This window comes from Crinia signifera, chromosome 1 (assembly GCF_055691185.1).
Source record: "Crinia signifera chromosome 1, ASM5569118v1, whole genome shotgun sequence".
NCBI classification, from domain to species: domain Eukaryota; kingdom Metazoa; phylum Chordata; class Amphibia; order Anura; family Myobatrachidae; genus Crinia; species Crinia signifera.
This window is the reverse complement of record NC_139217.1, coordinates 202,730,128-202,751,369: the sequence shown is the minus strand read 5'-3', so window position 1 is coordinate 202,751,369 and position 21,242 is coordinate 202,730,128. Positions and strand designations below refer to the sequence as shown.

The window sequence follows — 21,242 nt, the reverse complement described above, 5'->3', positions numbered from 1 at the left end:
ACCTTTAGTACAGGAGAATACTTCAGCAGGGAAATACACAGTCCCTAATTCAGAAATGTACACAAACTGGTTTACCTACATCAATGTGAGGCGAACTGTGCCATGCAGAATCTGTACTATGTATTTGCAAATCTGTTTCTGCAATGACGGTCGTAGTGCCCCCCAAGCCAAAGCATAAGTGACGTGCTGTGCCCATTTGGGGGTAGCGCAGTGGAAGCAATAGCCAGCATTTCAGCAAACAGTTTACCTTTCAGTATCCCCGGAAAGGAGAAAACACTGTATTTCCTCAGTAACCTTGGGGTTACTAAGGGTCACCCAGATGATCAGATGTTGTGTCTCCAAAGACCCTGGCAGGAGGAATCTCTTTACATAAGATGGTTCTTGTGGTATTACCATTTTATTACACAGTTGCTGTATACAAAGTTGCAGCAGCTCTTGCAATAATGTCCATCTCTGAATTCGGTCCACAGTGCCACAAAACAGAATTTAATTTGTGTACAGGAACAACTCAAATTGCATTGAAGTGACAAGCTATATGAGAAACATAACTCGCTCAGCTGCTCCCATCAAAGCATGAAATGTTTGTACAGCCCCAAATCAGATGCTGCTATCTTGACATACAGATCAACATGCTTCCTACATGCTACAGCAGAAACAATAAGCCCATACTGGCTGAGGCAGTGTTGGATGTAAGAGGCATGGCCGGATCCAGGGAGGAGTGACAGGGGTGGTCCCACACATTAGGGGCTGCTACATTCTCATTCTTAATTGCGCAAGCATCTGGTGTTGAAATCGGTGTACCCCATGATTGTTTGCACAACCGCTGCCATCGCCGCCCGCCGAGGTGCTGCTGACGCGGCTGTCAGCCTCTTGCAGGATTTCACAGTCAGCGCAATTGCCGCTGGGATTTCTGTGATGTCCAGGAGCTGAGAGTGAGGCAGCGCCATTTCACTCAGTCTGAGCTCCTTCCTCGGTAGCGGCGGCAGTCTGTGACTGGCTGGCAATAGAATTTGAGCTGTGTGGAGCCAGACATATTAGTTATTGTAGAACAAAAGAGGATAGCAAAGACTGCGCTAATATTCTGGCACCATGTAGGAATACACTTTCAAACAAATTTGTTTTTAAATGATGATTTTGTATATCATCAAATTTTATTAAAGTAGATATTACATTTTTTTCAGGTGGCCACCTATAAACAAAACAATAATATACACAATAAAAGGTATTTTTTACAATATATTATAAAATTAATTCACTTTGAGATAGTATAGTGTGCACCTTGGATATTTCGTTTTTTTGGGTCAAACGATATGTAAGTTTTGTGACTGTAACATATATTTTCTGCAACAATTGTAGCGGCTGATTAATTATAAACAGTCTGGTTGTTGTATTGCCGCCACAGTTGGCGTCGCTCACCTGCGCCTCCATGCGCTGAAACTCCGGGTGATGTTTGTGCAATTGAGTGTCCCTCCGGTACGGGACTATGGGGGGGAGCTGACCTGGATAGATGGTACGTCGGTCTTTGCTCTTACCCTCCCGGGCTCTCACTGTGGGATGTTATGCGGCGGCGCCTCTCTCACAGGGGCTGGAAACTTCAGGGAGGGTGCACGGGAGACACGGACCTGTGATGTGAAGGTCCGGTCCTTGCTCCTGTTCTCCCGGCTTGCACCCCTGCGTGAGAGGGGCTGGGGGCGTCTCTCACCGATGCTGCAGCCACCCGTACGTTGCTGGAGTTCTCACGTCCCGCTGGAGATGCTGGCACTGGAGGACAGGAATTGACAACCACAGGTGTGTGGACTTTTCCTGGCTGTTGACCTTTTGCAGAGTGGTGTGGATATCCAAGGTGTCTCTGGCTGGGGCTTTCTCTAACACGTTTCGCCCCTGACAATGGAGGCTTTTTCAAAGAGATATTAGTTATTGTCAATTATTCCTAAACAACAATATTTTGTGAGCCAATTTTGGATAATCTTATGATGTCTGTCCATTTTTATGTATATGTCCTTTCATTCCACCAAATGTATTAATAGTGCCATTTCTTCCTGTTTTTTAGATAGTCCATCTTATAACTGTTTATATATAATCACTTTTATTGATAGGGGACCCCACAAGTTTGTTGTCCAGGGCCCCCTCAGACCTTAATCTGGCCCTGGTAAGAAGTGTATACTTTACTCCACAAAAAAAAGAAAAAAATAGAACAATGAGATATAATATGGTATTCCCAGTACTGTAAAAGCAGCTTTAAAAGAGGAGGGTGTCAAAATCCTATACCAAGCTTTAAAAATATTAACAGATGTTAACAATAAACAGCATGTATATAAGTGAATAAAAAAGTGGATTGATATGTACAGCTAAGTAGTAAAAAGGCAAATTTTACATAACATACAGTAATAATATAATCCTAATATATGTCTATTGTCCGTAAATCTCCGAAACACTGCCATCTGCTGGCAGAGAGTGAAACTACATCTTTTTCTCTCTCACACATGCACAAACACAGAAGGTAGCAGACTAGCTTTTGATTTGCGCAGGCTTAATAGTAAAATATATACACTTAAAAAGAAAAAATGGTTATTAACAACCAACTGGCAATGAATAATGGGGACCTGCCATGAATTTCTTTCTTCTTCTGACACATACAGTGTCAAGTGATATATAGTAGATGGATGATATGATGTAATGATATATCGTCACCAGGTACACATTGCATGATCCGATGTACAATGGTACAATATATTGTTACAATATCAACATTAGCAAACCTCATCACTTGGGTAGATGAAACCACACAATTCATCAAACAATGAAATGGGCTGGTCATTGTAATCCATTGCAGATTGTAAGATTAACCAATATATGGTATATAGAGTGTACCGTCCCAGCTTTAGCCAATGGTAGATCTTTATGTACAGTATTTAATTAATGACACTCTCTAAGGAAGCCAGAGGAATTCGGCAGAGATGCACACAATGGTATAGGTTAGCCCTCCTTAGCATTATTAACTTAGCTGGTTTGGTAGCTGGCACCGTGAGTCACATACCCGGAAGTGTCATTCAATGCCACTGGGACCTGTAGCATAAGAGATTACTGTACATGATACCACAGAAAAATTGTCATCATCATCATCATCATCATTTATAGACATAAAGCAATTTACTCCATATGAGGATGGCATAAACCAGTTTGGCCAAACTTTGAAAAGCGTAGCTTTTAGGAATTTGAGACAGAGGGGGATATTCAATCCCCTGCCGCCATCTCCCGACGGGGGAGATGGCTGTGGGGCACAATTTAACGCTGTCTTCCCCGACAGTATTGAACAGGGGATCTGGGCAGAATGAACCCGACTTCACAAGCAGTCAGACTCATTCTGCCGAGAACGGCAGGGAATTGACGAGCTCCCGGCTGCAGCTCGCCTCTTCCCGGCCGCAGCTCATGGCCACACCTCCTTCTCGTCCTACGGCAGGTGAGGAGACCAAGAATGGGACAGGGTCGTGGCTACCAAACCAGCCAACCTGACAGCCGTGACCCAAAAGAGTGTTCAGATCATAGTCCTCATTCATAAAAATAGGATTGTGGACTGCAGCACTAATTAGCCTTCTGCAGGTGATTTCTCTGACATCTCCATCATCAGGCCATTAGCTCATCACAACAATTCCTAAATTTATACAGAAACTGCTCAAGCTACTGTACATCATTTTCTATTAATAAATGGGCTGCTAGATGAGGAGTCTTTATAAGGTTAACATAACCATAATTGTGTTGTTAAGTAGACTGCACAAATCATTAAAACTTGTTCACTTCCTGGCCTCTTCTGAGGCTTTTCCCCCCTGTTTAACAAGCCCCCTTTCTATAAACAATCCCCCTATCTATGGATAACTATTGTCAGCAACAGCCCTTGCTGAATACTGTACCTCCGGTGGTAACTTCTCTATACTGAGCACTGGAAAACATATGCACAGTCACAAGGACACAGAGGTACAAGTACATCTGCTATACTCTGATTGTTACAGTCATCTCAATTTAAATGATTATTATAACAGAGAACCTATATTATATTATATTATATTATGAAAGTAATTGTTTTTTAAAATTATTTTAACCCCTTCCTGACAGAGCTAGTTTTTGCGTTCCTGACAGAGCCATTTTTTTCAAATCTGACATGTCTCACTTAAGTGGGGATAACTTTTTTTTGCTTTTACTTATCCCAGTGATTTTGAGATTGTTTTTTCGTGACACATTGTACTTCAAATTAGTGGTAAATTTGGGTCGATACAGTCTGTGTTTTTTTGTGAAAAATACCAAAATGTCGTGAAAAAATGGAAAATTTAGCGATTTGCAAAATGTTAAATTTTCTGCTTGTGAGACAAATAATTATACCACTCAAAATAGTTAATAACTAACATAGACCATATGTCTACTTTATGTTTCCATCATTATTTCAACTTCCTTTTAATTTTTTTGGACACTAGGAGGCTTACAATATGAATAGCAAATTCTCAAATTTTCAAGAAAATTTCAAACACTGATTTTTTTAGGGACCAGTTCAGTTCTGATATGACTTTGAGGGACTTGTATGTGAGACACCCCCATAAATGATGCCATTTCAAAAACTGCACCCCTCACAGTATTCAAAACAGCATTTTGGAAGTTTGTTAACCCTTTAGGTGTTTCACAGGAATTAAAACAAAGTGTAGGTGAAATTTCAAAATTTCATTTTTTTTGCAGATTTGCAATTTTAATACATTTTTCTAAGGAACACAGTACATTTTACTAGAGAAATGTGACTAAAAATTGATTCCCCCAATTCTTTTGTTTTCAAAAATATCCTATATGTGGCCCTAGTGTGCACGTTGACCAAACCACAGGCTTCATAATAGAAGGAGCACCTACTTGATTTTGGAGCCTCCTTTTTATGAGATTATTTTTTAGGCACCATGTAGGTTTCTAGGCACCATAAGATGCTAAAATTTAGGAACCCCCCCACAAGTTACCCCATTTTGCAAACTACACCCCTCAGGGAATTCATCTAGGGGTATAGTGTACATTTCAAACCCCCAGGGGTTTCACCAATTGTGGTACAACTGGGCAGTGAAAATGAAAAATTACATTTTTTACACAAAAATGCAGTTCTGGCTCAAAATTTTTCATTTTCACAAGGAATGAAGGAGACAAAGCACCCCAAAATCTGTGCCCCAATTTCTCCCGAGTACCGCAATGCCTCACATGTGACCAAAAAATACCAGTTGGGTGCATGGCAGGACTCAGAAGGGAAGGAGTGATTTTTGGATTTTGCAGCTCAGATTCTGGTGGAATTTTGGTGGGTGCTATGTCGCATTAGCAAGACCCCCCAAGCACCAATACAGTGGAACCCCCCCACAAGTGACCCCATTTTGCAAACTACACCCCTCAGGGAATTCATCTAGGGGTATAGTGTACATTTCAAACCCCCAGGGGTTTCACCAATTTTGATACAAGTGGGCAGTGAAAATGAAAAATTACATTTTTTTACACAAAAATGCAGTTCTGGCTCAAAATTTTTCATTTTCAGAAGGTATGAAGGAGAAAAAGCACCCCAAAATCTGTGCCCCAATTTCTCCCGAGTACGGCAATGCCTCACATGTGAACAAAAAATACCAGTTGGGTGCATGGCAGGACTCAGAAGGGAAGGAGTGATTTTTGGATTTTGCAGCACAGATTTTGGTGGAATGAATGGTGGGTGCTATGTTGCACCAATACAGTGGAACCCCCCCACAAGTCACCCCATTTTGCAAAGTACACCCCTCAGGGAATTCATCTAGGGGTATAGTGTACATTTCAAACCCCCAGGGGTTTCACCAATTTTGATACAAGTGGGCAGTGAAAATGAAAAATTACATTTTTTTACACAAAAATGCAGTTCTGGCTCAAAATTTTTCATTTTCAGAAGGTATGAAGGAGAAAAAGCACCCCAAAATCTGTGCCCCAATTTCTCCCGAGTACGGCAATGCCTCACATGTGACCAAAAAATACCAGTTGGGTGCATGGCAGGACTCAGAAGGGAAGGAGTGATTTTTGGATTTTGCAGCTCAGATTCTGGTGGAATTTTGGTGGGTGCTATGTCGCATTAGCAAGACCCCCCAAGCACCAATACAGTGGAACCCCCCCACAAGTGACCCCATTTTGCAAACTACACCCCTCAGGGAATTCATCTAGGGGTATAGTGTACATTTCAAACCCCCAGGGGTTTCACCAATTTTGATAAAAGTGGGCAGTGAAAATGAAAAATTACATTTTTTTACACAAAAATGCAGTTCTGGCTCAAAATTTTTCATTTTCAGAAGGTATGAAGGAGAAAAAGCACCCCAAAATCTGTGCCCCAATTTCTCCCGAGTACGGCAATGCCTCACATGTGAACAAAAAATACCAGTTGGGTGCATGGCAGGACTCAGAAGGGAAGGAGTGATTTTTGGATTTTGCAGCACAGATTTTGGTGGAATGAATGGTGGGTGCTATGTTGCACCAATACAGTGGAACCCCCCCACAAGTCACCCCATTTTGCAAAGTACACCCCTCAGGGAATTCATCTAGGGGTATAGTGTACATTTCAAACCCCCAGGGGTTTCACCAATTTTGATACAAGTGGGCAGTGAAAATGAAAAATTACATTTTTTTACACAAAAATGCAGTTCTGGCTCAAAATTTTTCATTTTCAGAAGGTATGAAGGAGAAAAAGCACCCCAAAATCTGTGCCCCAATTTCTCCCGAGTACGGCAATGCCTCACATGTGACCAAAAAATACCAGTTGGGTGCATGGCAGGACTCAGAAGGGAAGGAGTGATTTTTGGATTTTGCAGCTCAGATTCTGGTGGAATTTTGGTGGGTGCTATGTCGCATTAGCAAGACCCCCAAAGCACCAATACAGTGGAACCCCCCCACAAGTGACCCCATTTTGCAAACTACACCCCTCAGGGAATTCATCTAGGGGTATAGTGTACATTTCAAACCCCCAGGGGTTTCACCAATTTTGATACAAGTGGGCAGTGAACATGAAAAATTACATTTTTTTACACAAAAATGCAGTTCTGGCTCAAAATTTTTCATTTTCAGAAGGTATGAAGGAGAAAAAGCACCCCAAAATCTGTGCCCCAATTTCTCCCGAGTACGGCAATGCCTCACATGTGAACAAAAAATACCAGTTGGGTGCATGGCAGGACTCAGAAGGGAAGGAGTGATTTTTGGATTTTGCAGCTCAGATTCTGGTGGAATTTTGGTGGGTGCTATGTCGCATTAGCAAGACCCCCCAAGCACCAAGACAGTGGAACCCCCCCACAAGTGACCCCATTTTGCAAACTACACCCCTCAGGGAATTCATCTAGGGGTATAGTGTACATTTCAAACCCCCAGGGGTTTCACCAATTTTGATACAAGTGGGCAGTGAACATGAAAAATTACATTTTTTTACACAAAAATGCAGTTCTGGCTCAAAATTTTTCATTTTCAGAAGGTATGAAGGAGAAAAAGCACCCCAAAATCTGTGCCCCAATTTCTCCCGAGTACGGCAATGCCTCACATGTGACCAAAAAATACCAGTTGGGTGCATGGCAGGACTCAGAAGGGAAGGAGTGATTTTTGGATTTTGCAGCTCAGATTCTGGTGGAATTTTGGTGGGTGCTATGTCGCATTAGCAAGACCCCCAAAGCACCAATACAGTGGAACCCCCCCACAAGTGACCCCATTTTGCAAACTACACCCCTCAGGGAATTCATCTAGGGGTATAGTGTACATTTCAAACCCCCAGGGGTTTCACCAATTTTGATACAAGTGGGCAGTGAACATGAAAAATTACATTTTTTTACACAAAAATGCAGTTCTGGCTCAAAATTTTTCATTTTCAGAAGGTATGAAGGAGAAAAAGCACCCCAAAATCTGTGCCCCAATTTCTCCAGAGTACGGCAATGCCTCACATGTGAACAAAAAATACCAGTTGGGTGCATGGCAGGACTCAGAAGGGAAGGAGTGATTTTTGGATTTTGCAGCACAGATTTTGGTGGAATGAATGGTGGGTGCTATGTTGCACCAATACAGTGGAACCCCCCCACAAGTCACCCCATTTTGCGAAGTACACCCCTCAGGGAATTCATCTAGGGGTATAGTGTACATTTCAAACCCCCAGGGGTTTCACCAATTTTGATACAAGTGGGCAGTGAAAATGAAAAATTACATTTTTTTACACAAAAATGCAGTTCTGGCTCAAAATTTTTCATTTTCAGAAGGAATGAAGGAGACAAAGCACCCCAAAATCTGTGCCCCAATTTCTCCCGAGTACGGCAATGCCTCATGTGTGACCAAAAAGTGGCAGGACTCAGAAGGGAAGGAGTGATATTTGGAGTTTGCAGCACAAATTCTGGTGGAATGATGGTGGGTGCTATGTCGCATTAGCAAGACCCCCAAAGCACCAATACAGTGGAACCCCCCCACAAGTGACCCAATTTTGCAAACTACACCCCTCAGGGAATTCATCTAGGGGTATAGTGTACATTTCAAACCCCCAGGGGTTTCACCAATTTTGATAAAACTGGGCAGTGAACATGAAAAATTACATTTTTTTACACAAAAATGCAGTTCTGGCTCAAAATTTTTCATTTTCACAAGGAATGAAGGAGAAAAAGCACCCCAAAATCTGTGCCCCAATATCTCCCAAGTACGGCAATGCCTCACATGTGACCAAAAAATACCAGTTGGGTGCATGGCAGGACTCAGAAGGGAAGGAGTGATTTTTGGATTTTGCGGCTCAGATTCTGGTGGAATGAATGGTGGGTGCTATGTGGCATTAGCAAGACCCCCGAAGCACGGTGAAATTATGAACCTAATATTCCATAGATGTGTGGTATATTTTAAAACACTCCTTTATACATAGGCCGGGTTTGTCGGGGCAAGTGTCACACTGGAAAATAGTTTGCTTTCTTATTCCCTTTTTATAGCAAACTTTGCACCTTTTTTGTGTCCTGCCCTTTTTTCCAGTGGAGGGGATTTCATCAGGAAAATGCTGCCCTGGTACAATACGGGGGCCAGTACTAGAAGTACTGGGGCCCTCTGCCTGCTGGTTCCCAAATATTAGGCCCTTTATGACTTCCTCTTGAAAGTGCATAAATGTCCCCCTCTGGCCGGTAGAACGGAATAGCACGTAAGCGTTATACAGTGCCATCTGGATGATATACACGGCCACCTTCTTGTACCAGATTTTTGTTTTCCGCAGGGCACTGTACGGCTTCAGTACCTGATCTGAAAGATCCACTCCGCCCATGTACCTATTGTAATCCAGGATACAATTAGGTTTTGAGGTGTGGGTACTGGTACCTCGTACAGGGACGGAGGTGGTACTGTCTCCGTGAATTGTTGTCAGTATAAGGACATCCCTCTTGTCCTTATATTTGACCAACAACATATTTTCGTTGCATATTCCCCTGCTTTCACCCCTTCTCATTACTTGGGCAATGTGCGTTTTTGGGAGGCCTCTTTGGTTCTTGCGCACAGTACCGCAAGCTGCTGTACCTCTTGAACCAAGGGCCTTAAACAGGGGGATGCTAGTGTAAAAGTTATCCACATAGAGGTGATAACCTTTATCCAGGAAGGGGTGCACTAAATCCCAGACAATTTTCCCACTAACACCTACGAGGGAGGGGGGGCATTCTGGCGGTTCAATTCTTGAATCCTTCCCTTCATAAACCCTAAACCTGTGGGTGTACCCTGAGGTGCTTTCACACAGTTTATACATTTTTATGCCATACCTTGCCCTCTTACTGGGAAGGTACTGGCGGAATTTAACCCTTCCTTTAAAATGTATAAGGGACTCGTCGATACAAATAAATTTTTCAGGGATGTACACCTCTTCAAATTTGGCACTGAAATGATCAATGACCGGCCTGACTTTGAATAGCCGGTCAAAGGTGGGATCATCTCTGGGTGGGCACTGTGCATTATCGGTGTAATGTATAAATTTAAGAATTGTCTCAAATCGAGTCCGGGTCATGGCCATACGGTAAAATGTAGTACTGTACAGAACATCTGTACTCCAATATTGCCTAATTTCTGGCTTTTTTACTATGCCCATATGAAACACCAGACCCCAAAACGTCATCATCTCTACTGCATCTACAGGGGTCCACCTAGCAAATGATGACGTGGGGTTTTGAGCAATAAACTGCTGGGCATATAAATTAGTTTGGTCCACCATTAAATTTATAAAATCATCAGAGAAAAATAATTTGAAAAAGTCAATTTCTCTGAGACCTGTGGAATCAAATTGGATTCCTGGCATGGCCAAAAACTCAGGAACCTGGGGCTCAAAATTGTCTGGTGGTGGGGTCCATACGAGATCAATTGTTGGGGGGGGGGTCTCAGCTGCTCTACGGGGGCGTCTTTGAGGGGGTCCCTCATCACCAGAGGAGGAAGAAGAGCTTAAGACGAATCCTTCAAATTCCCCGCTTGCATCACTGGCTGTGTCAGAGTCAGAGGCAAGCATGGCATATGCCTCCTCCACTGAATACATTCTCCTGGATGACTGGGAGGACATTTGGGAGGACATTTGGGAGGACATTTGGGATGCCATTTTTATTTTTGTGTTACTGGTAGTGAAATGTTTCAACACGTGTATAGTGTAGGGGGGGGTACAAACTTTATTTCAACCCGGGGGGTATGTAGTGTGTAGTGTGTATGTAGTGCAGAAAAAAAAAAATACTTTATACCAATAAAAAAAAAAAAAATGAAGGGGTTAAAAATAAAAAATTGAAGGGGTTAAAAAAAAAAAAAAAAAAGGTCCTGCGCCAAAAATTGAGCACAGATGTTGGTCATTAACGTCTGTCACTGAACAGCGCTCAAAGGCAACAGGAATTTGATCAAAAAAAAAAAAAAATAGATCAACCCTGTGCCGAAAAAGCTGATCAGTGATGTACGTCACTGATCAGCGCACAGTGGCCACAGGACACCCACAAAATCACAGTGTGTGTAAAAAAAAAATTAAAAAAATACCCCACAGCACTCACAAAAAAAAAAAAGGTGATCAGTGATGCGACACTGATTACCAGTGAGGTGCAGCAGGTGCACAACCTTTGGTGCAACTGACAGTGCAACTGACAGGTATATATAAAAAAAAAAAAACCTCTGTACCCCCAAAAAAGTTGCTGATCACCTCAGATATAGTGATCAGCACAAAAGGCGGGGGCAGCAGACACAAAATTTAGCACTCTCTATCACTCTCTGTCACTATCTCTCTCTATCTCTCTATCTCTCACTATCTATCACTCTATGACACTGCAGCAGCAGCACTGACAGGTATATCTATATATAAAAAAAAACCTGCGCCCCCAAAAAGTTGCTGATCAGTTAATTTATACTGATCAGCACAAAAGGAGGGGGCAGCAGTCAGTTATATAAAAAATATATAGCACAATCTGTCACTATCTCTCTCTATCTCTCTCTCTCTATCTCTCTCTATCTCTCTATAACTATCACACTGCAGCAGCACAAAATATAGCACTCTGTCACTAGGCCTCTCTATCTATCTCTCTCTCTCTATCTCTCTCTCTCTATCTATAACTATATCACACTGCAGCAGCACAAAATATAGCACTCTCTGACACTATCTCTCTCTCTATCTCTCTCTATCTCTCTCTATCTCTCTATCTCTCTCTATCTATCTCTCTATCTAGCTATTACACTGCAGCAGCACAATTTCACAGCACAGGAAGGCACAAGTAGCAACAGGATCCAGGAAGCATCCAGCACACTACAAGCACAGATCAAGCAGTGATCAAGCAGTGATGAAGCAGTGATCAGGTAAGTATGGAGCAAGGTTCTGGTCAGTATATGGCGGCAGGTGGGCACGGTGACCGCACTGCACGCTATTCCAGACCGGAATGGCGTCTGCAGTGCAGTCACCGTTAGTTTAAACCCCCCTCCATGGCTGTGATTGGTCCGTCGGTCCGACGCACCAATCACGGCCTTTGGGGGCGGGCGGGGTGAGGTGGGGTGACACCAGTGTCACCCTTACACCCCGCGGTGATTGGTGCTGTACTTTACAGCACCAATCACCTCCGATCCCGTGTCACCGGCGAACGTTATTCGCCGGTGACACAGGAAAACGCTGTGAATGGCTGTTCACACTGAACAGCCAATCACAGCGATCGCCGACGGGGGGGGCGGCATCGCAGCCCCCCCTGGGCATGCACGGACATGTCTGCTGTCAGGGACAGCAGACATGTTGAAACTGTCACCGCGTCTATAGACGCGGTGACAGTTTAAATCCATGACGTACATTTACGCCATGTGTCGGGAAGTGCTTCCCGACCATGACGTAAATGTACGTCAAATGTCGGGAAGGGGTTATCAAAAAGAAAAACAGTTTAAACTGCAAATGAGGAAGTTTGAACCAGCAAAACAGATAATTGTGCGCACAGGGTACCATGACTATCCAGTGAAGCCATAAGAGCAGGGCTGGGCAACACCGGCCCTCCAGATGTTGATGAACTACACATCCCAGCATGCCTTGCATCAGTTTCAGCATGGTCACATAGCAAAACTAATGCAAAGCATCCTGGGATGTGTAGTTCACTAACATCTGGAGGGCCGGTGTTGTCCAGCCCTGCATAAGAGTCTTCTTTTACTGCTGCCAGGAAATATCGCTCAGCTTCTCCAGCGATATTCTATAAGTAATGCTTCTCTATCACACTAAAAACTGGCCATGAAAAATATAATTCATTGTCCACTAAGGCCAGAATCTCCTTTCTGCTTGACTTTCTCTCTCTTTATCACCCTCTCTCGCCCCCCCCCCCCCCCCCCTTCCTCCAGTACATATTACTTGACTCCTTTACTCCCTCCTTATTTCCCAAGAGCTCATGAATATGATGACAAATGAGTGCTTTTAATCTTTTTTTTTTTTACATAAAATAGATATGCAGTTACAAGCATAGACAAGTACAATCAATTTACATCTAGCTACAAATGACTAATATTAAATAGTTATGTTGGAACAAAAGTACTGTAAGTAATTTTTCACAGGCACAAATAATTTGTGTATTTCTCCTACCCATGTTGTTGCTCTCACCCTGTGTGTCAATGCTTTCTTTTTCTTTCCCTCCCTCACTCTTTCCCACGCTCTGCTTTTCCTCCCTACCCCTCACATCTGTTCATAATCTCTTGTCTCAAGTTCTCCATTCTCTTTTCCTCCTCTACTCCCTATGTATTTATTTTTGCCTCCAAGGCCTAGCAAATGCTGATTTAGTATGTGTAGCCAGGGCTTAAACCCTGCTCCAGGATGTCTGAGGCTACAAAGGTTTAACCTTTGCATTGTCAGGCACTTCCAGATTTCAACCTTCGATAATTTATGTCAATGTACTGTATAAGTAATATATCCATTCTTTCTTTAGCGGGATCCCAAATTTGTGTCTGTAAAAGGTGTGCAGTCTTGTAGGAAAGAGGCGTAGCTTTGCAGCATGCAGGGGGTTCAGTATTATTTATCTACAATGCAAAATCGTCTTCAATCAAATCAGGATAATCTCCATTTGATTGAAGACTATTTTGGATTCTAGATGAATAATTCTGCTGTGTGGAGTGTGTACTGTGTATATAAGGAACAGGTTGGAGGGTACAGAACAAGTGTAAATGGGTTGGGCTACGATTTCGAAGATTTTTTACTTACTTGGGTTCATGCCAGAACTGTGAGCTGCACTCCAATCCTCAATAGGTTTTTGTGCCAGGGACAGTCATAAGATTGTCACCAGCAGCAAGAGCAGGATTGACCCAGAGAGGCAGAGCAGGGGACTCAGAGAAATAAGGGGAGGAAGAATGAAGCCCCTTCTTTTTCTGCTACTCCAGGGGTGAAATTAGACTGTCACCTGGGGCAAGTATCCATCACAGCGTTCCCCTACCTTGTCTAGTGGATAGCAGTCCTCCTTTACCAATATGACCACTACATACTATATACAGCATTAGCAACTACTATATACTGTACTACATACAGCATTAGTGACTGCCATATACTACACACAGTATTAAATAAATATATACTTCCTATACAATAAAGAGTATAAGTGACCATTACATACTACAGACCGCTGTAATGACCACCATATACTACCAAGCATTACTTACCTCCATATACAGTAGGAGCCCATCTCATCTATCTTCCTTAGGCCATGGCTCAGGATGGCTAGCCATGGCTATCCTATTGTTCTCAGCTGCAATAGAATACATAGAACAATAGAGTAGGGGATTAGCAGAGTAATCCAATTACTCACTTAATACTATTATAGGGACAGATGACAGTGGCTACATCTGTACGTCCAATAATTAGTGGGATAGGGTCACTGACATCACGGCTTTCAGAGTTTGTTCATAGATATATATAAAAAAGTATGTACCCCTAATAGAAACATTCAGGATTCTACCCACATTCTTAAAATATTAATGGATGTAAGCGGGTCGAATAAGTATAAGTGGTGTACGGTGAATGTACAGGCCCTGTATACGGCCATTCCTAATGAAAAAGGAAGAATGGCCGTGAAAGACTAACACAGGATCCTGAGATGGACCCTGAAAAAGCAGAGGTTATTTGTAAAAGTCTTGATTTTGTTCTTCGCTATAATTATTTTAGTTTTCTGGAGGTGTACTACGTACAGCTATGGGGAGTATCTGTGCCCCAATTTTAGAGAATATATATATAGAATATATATATATCAGCCAGTGGGAGAGAGAGATACTGGAAGGGGCATACAAAAATAACTGATAATGCTCAAACGATACATAGATGATATTATCATTGTGTGGGATGGGAGTAATGATGAGTTTGAAAATTTCATGATAGACATCAATATTAATGATCATAGTCTCTCATTTACCCATGCATTTAATGATCCCAGGATATAATTTCTTGATCTGGTTATTTCCACTAAAAATTTTGAAAACTCTGGCGAAATTGAGACCTGCACGTTCTTTAAGAAAGTTCACAGCAATAGTTATCTGGATTTTCAAAGCTGTCACCTGCCTAGTTGGAAAACCAATGTCCCCTACTCACAATATACAAGATTGAGGAGAAATTGTAGTTACGTCCATAAATTTGATGAACAAGCAGAAATATATTCTGCACACTGTCAGGAAAAAGGATATCCCAATGATATTATTAATAATGCACAAATAACGGCAAGGGGGTGTGACAGAACAGAGCTCCTTCAATATAAAAATAAAGACGCTACTAATAAAGACAATTTTTGCCCCTTTATTACTAAATATAATAGTGCAGAACAAGATATCAAGAAACTACTGAACAGACACGGCATATTTTGATGCTGGACCCAGTATTAAAAGATTATATATCAAAGAAACCAGACATTATCTTTAAGAAAGCTAATGCTATAAGATCTATGGTCTCTAAAAGCTGTCTACAGAAAAGATCACACTATTCGGCACACCATTTTATTCTCCGTTAAACTCCCGGTCCTAGTTGGCCTTGGAGAAGCCATCTGGAACAGCCTCAACATTCTCCAACTAAAGCAGACTCTCTGATTACCCTCCAAATCTTTTTGCCTAATGGTTTCGTTACCACTCAAGCATTGCTGGACTCCGGGGCTGCGGAGAACTTTATATCAGCCCAGTTTCTGACGGCCTATCGGTTGGAACTTCTTAAGCTCCCGGAAGAATTCCAACTCTCTGCAGAGACGGAAGTCTGATTCAAAAGTACAATTCGGCGTTTTACATGAGGAGCAACTCTCTCTTTTTTAGTCATTCCTAAAGCTAATCATTCAGTGGTCCTGGGCTTCCCTTGGCTTCAAAGACATTCTCCCGTCATTGACTGGAAAACTATGAAAATCCTCTCCTGGGGTAAGGAGTGTCACTCTTTCTGCCTACAGAAGGCTGTTCCGGTACAGTCCACATCTTCGCCCACCTTGGATCTTCTTCCACTTCCTTACAAAGACTTTACTGACATCTTCTGCAAGAAATCAGCATACAGGCTGCCGCTCCATCGCCATTGGGATTGCCCTATTAACCTGATGCCAGGTAAAACTCCCTCTCAAGGTCGGACCTATCCTTTATCCTTACCCGAGAACGAGACCATGGCTCAGTATATTAAGGAAAATCTTCAAAAGGGTTTCATTCGTCCATCCACGTCCCCCGCAGGGGCAGGGTTCTTCTTTGTAAAAAAAAAAGATTGGGTCTGAGAGTATATATTGATTATAGAGGAATTAATGTCATCATGTTAAAGAAGTTCATTAGCGGCTTCGTCTTAATCAGCTGCACTGCCAACTTGAAAAATGTGAGTTCTAGAAGAGTTCCTGGGTTACATCATTTCGGGAACCGGTCTAAGTGTGGTAGCCGCCACGTTAGGGGTAGATATATACCCTTGTTGTAGATATGTATATGTTATGAATGTACAGTTAATGTCATATTACAAGTCTCATAGAGAATACTTTATGCTTTGTGTAATAATTAAACCCTATAGGGGACATTAAATGTATGTCTATGGGCATGCCTCCACAGAAGGCCAGAGACTGTTCTTTTAATGGTTTTACACTGTGCTCCCCGCCAGAGAGACATTAGACAGGGAGCAACAAACTGCTGGCAGAAAACCACTATGTCGATAAAGTTATTCAGCCCGTGCACATGACGGGCACCGTGAGCCACGAGAGCCTGGGTAAAAAACTGACAGCCGTTAACAGCTGTTGAGCAGTTCCCCAGAGGTTGTAAAAGCAAGCAGAGCTACGCAGCTGGAGAGGAAGCAGAGAGCGGTGCTGAGACACGGAGCACACTCACCAGGGGCTCCAGAGACGACGGCAGAGCTTCTTCCCTTCAGCGGTGACAGGCACCAGAGATCCGGCGGCTTCTCCCCTGCAAACCCAGACGTGGTGTTCCTGGGCGGGCCGAAGCGTCATAGGAAGGCGGTGTCTGCGTCATTCCGGGCGGTGACTAGGCGGTGGAGGCGGCACCGTAGGGAGTGTCCAGTCGATCCTGCAGCAGATAAGGAACCATAAAGGGGCGCGGTGAGTGACTATCCAGCCCAAAAGGGCCGCCCACTATGCCCTCAGCCCTGCCTCCCGCATCATACACTCAGCTGTTCTAGCAAGTCCCAGGGACTTGTATCACACGCATCAATCAGACTGCTTTGCTCAGTAAGAGCTGTATAAAACTGCATACAGAGCTGTAAGAGCTGCATAAAGTAAAGAGACGACACTACATCATCTCCCAGTGTAGTCTGCACCCCCGAGTCTGGCTATAAGGTTATCTCAGCACATTAGGAGTAGTCATAGACTTCAGGACGTACGCTCCTTGCCAGCAATCCTTACTGAAGCTGTCGATGTTACAGAGAGAGAGGGACCTTATAACTAATCCAGGCTTGCTTCAGAAATAGCTAATAGACTATCATACTTGGGAGGTTTAGACTACAACTGCCAGTTAAACTAAGATTTTTCTAGGACATTGTATTTGGAGACTGATTTACTAGCAGCGGTGCTTCATCGTAATAAGAAGCCTATCCCAGCAATAGCAGGGACAGTTCACATAGCAAGGGGCTCAGGATAACAACAAAACCAATTTTGCAGTATAATCTCAGCACAGAGGAGCAATAATTTGGAAGTGCCAGACAGCTGGGGACTGTTGTAATTTATAGACCATTCTTCGGTTTAACGCCCATTAGCCTATTCTTCCCTTTAATGCATAGACTACATCAGGACCCCGCCAAGCGACACTTACCTACTTCTTCCCAAATTTTGGATTACAAATATTCTGTTCAGGGAATAGACATTGCGACGTGGGACCTGAAAGCCTGCAACAAAGGAATAGACAGTTATTAAAAAGCGCTTGTATAACAGTTGACTATAGTCATAAAAAGAGTTAACTCTAGGTTATTATAAGAAGGAAGGATTATTGCGCAATAATAACCCATTTGTGTAATTAAAGGCCTTATAGGAAACAAAGGGTACTGTGGAAATGTGTAACATTTTATTGTAATTGATATTTAGGAGATGTTTTACCAGCAATTATTTTGCCTGTCTATCAAAGTAATAACAATCTAGTGTAACGGTTTAGACAGCGATCTCTAGAGGTCAGTGTAGTATTTATTCGCATTATTTGGCATTGTAACGTGTCACCATAGTTTGTAAGTGAAGTGTTAAATCTTTATTTATTCTGCTGTCAACCAGTTGTTAGATAGTAACAGCTCACTAATGTTATGTGAGTAAATGTTTGTATTGGCATATTGATATTTCATGCCCAATAATAACCTTGATTTCAAACAGGCTTTCATCGAAAGCAGAGTTCCAGTTTAATAAAAGCAACCTTATTGTTTTATTTGTGTGTTTTATTGTAATGAACTGTCCATAAGTGTATAGCTGAATAACTTGTAAAAACAAAGCGATACTTACCTGTAAAGTAGAAGATACTTACCTGTGAGGATCACAGAATTGGCGTCGCACGAACAGGATTCGTACAAGAAAAACAGCAAAATGTCCAGCGGAGATTCAGCTGAAGGAACCCCGCAACCAGCCATGGCCACCCCTAACCCAATTACCTTGCCATATCATTTTGGAGCGCCATGGATTCCATGCTATTCTGGCGAAGAAACAGGAAAGGATGGCGTTTCATTGAAAGCATTTAAAAAGAAACTGAACTCTATATTTATACTTCATCCATTAAGTCCACAGCAACAAGTGGAAATAGTTATAGGGCAGCTGAAAGGACCAGCGCTAAGGGAAGTTTGGTCCTGGCCAGCAAGAGAAAAGCAGACGGCAGATCAGATTTTTCAGAGACTAGCAACAACCTTCCATATTGCCACTCTATCAGAGTTAAAGTCACGGTTTTATGCAAGAAAGCAAAGGTTGGATGAGACTTTGAGAGATTTCGCCCTGAGTCTTCAGGAAATGCTGAAGGATATACAAGAATTCGATGCAGAAGATGCCCAGATTCCAGACGAAAATGAGGCTCTTATCAACAGATTAATCGAAGGAGTACACCAAGACAGTGTCCGGACCCAATTGAAACTCTTGCGTCTGCAAAAAGATGAAGCCTCATTCCTAGATTTCAAAGAAGCGGCCATTAAACTAATTGGGGTTAAGCGTAACACTGGAGCTGGATTCCCGGAACTCCCAGGGTATCAGGAACATTCATTTTCAAGTCCAGATGAACTTTTGGGGGCAGCAAAGGAGGTTAAGACACAACAAGTGAATGCTCAGAATACACAGTCGGCTGCTGGAGATCTAAACTACATCCTAAAAGGACAGATAGAGGATCTAGTTACAGGAATGGCTGACATGAAGAAAGAGATTCAGAGGTTAGCAAACAGTCGACCCAACGAAAGACCAAATTCTGATTGGCATACTAGAGACCGTTCTTCACGAGGCGGGTGGTGGGGCCCTAGTCAAGGAAGAGGCCGAAGGCCAACAGATCAATTCGACGCCCAAGGTCGTCCCATCTGCAGGAGATGTGGCCGCGGTGGTCATATTGAGCGAATGTGTCGTCAGGAGAGACCTTTAAACTTGAATGCCCCGGGGACAGAGACCGATCCCCGGGGAGATTACCCTCAATAGGTCCGTCCCCAGAAGAGTGGTGCTCTCGATATACGGGGCGATGCCCTGTAATACCTGTATATATCGATGATGTCCAAGTCCTCGCCACTCTAGATACTGGGTCACAAGTCACCACCATAGACTATAAACTTTTTTGCCAGCTCTGGGATAGAAAGGAGACACTCCCACCGCCCCCCACATGGCTTAGACTCCTAGCCAGTAATGGCCTGGCCATCCCCTGTGAAGGATATTGTGAGGTCAATGTAAAAATAGGACAGACACTGTTAACTCGGCAAGGGTGTCTTATCACGCATACTGAAGATTCGTCTATCCCTGCAATAATCATCGGGATGAACATCCTGCAAAGTTGCCCCAATGAACTGATTAACGCCTTACAGTCAGAATTACCCCACGTGCCTTCCTGTCACCAAAAAGCCTTATGTCAAGTGATAAAAGTGTTGCGTAGCCAAGAACAGTTTGTGAAAGAAACTGGAGAAATCGGAAGAGTTAAGTTCACGGATCAGAGAGCCTTTGTGGTTAAACCAAATACGGAAGTTATCCTATGGTGCAAAGCCCGGTGTGGCCCAATGGGAAGATCCTATCAGGCATTGGTGGAACCCAGCAGAACACAATCCCGACTCGACCTAGTCGTTGCTCGAACCCTTGTCACTGTAAGCAATGGAAGGATACCTGTCAGAGTGCTCAATCCGCATGACTATCCCATCCGAGTAGCACATCACCAGACATTGGCGAAATTGAGCTGGATAGCTTTCCAAGATGTCCATGACGTAGTGAGCTTCAATCAATCCTCCACCGCTACAGCTGAAAGTACAGAAGATAAGCCCTGGTGGAAAGAGATACACATCGGGGAGGAAAACACCCCGGAGGAACTCATAGAAGGCGTTCTGAGAGTGGTGCAGGAAAATGCCCAAACGTTCAGTAAATACCCCTCCGACTTCGGAAAAGTTGAGACCATAAGACATTTCATTCCAACTGGGAACACACCACCCATAAAAGAAAGATACAGAATGCTGGCTCCTGCCTTATATCAGCCGGTGAAAAAGATGTTAGAGGACATGAAGGCGAGTGGGGTGATTCATGAAAGCTATAGCCCATGGGCAGCACCCATTGTCATCGTGAAAAAGAAAGACGGAAGTTTGAGATTCTGCGTCGACTATAGAAAACTGAATCAGGTTACTCATAAGGACGCTTATCCTTTGCCCAGAATTGAGGAATCCCTGACCGCCCTAAAGTCCGCATCGTACTTCTCCACCCTAGATCTCACCAGTGGCTACTGGCAGATCCAGGTAGCCACTGGGGATCGTGAGAAAACTGCCTTCACCACCCCCATGGGACTTTACGAGTTTGATAGGATGCCCTTTGGGCTTTGTAATGCTCCGGGAACATTTCAACGACTAATGGAGCACTGCCTGGGGCATCGAAATTTTGAAATCGTCTTACTATACCTCGATGATGTGATAGTGTACTCCAGCACGTACCATGATCACCTCCAACATCTACATGAGGTGTTTCAAAGACTGGCAGAATTCGGCTTGAAGGTCAAGCCCTCCAAGTGTTTCCTTCTTCAGAGCAGTGTCAAATATCTGGGGCATGTTGTAAGCGCCCAAGGGATTGTCCCTGATCCAGATAAGATTTCAGCTATCCGAGACTGGCCCGTGCCAAAGACCATTAAAGACGTTCGCAGCTTTCTAGGGT

The 21,242-nt window shown here is 43.2% G+C and overlaps 1 protein-coding gene across 1 annotated transcript in view; it reads left to right on the top strand.

The window, feature by feature from the left end:
* Nucleotides 1–21,242, top strand: part of ADAMTS10 (ADAM metallopeptidase with thrombospondin type 1 motif 10) — a 148,036-nt gene that overhangs the window by 33,719 nt on the left and 93,075 nt on the right. The window lies entirely within an intron of this gene.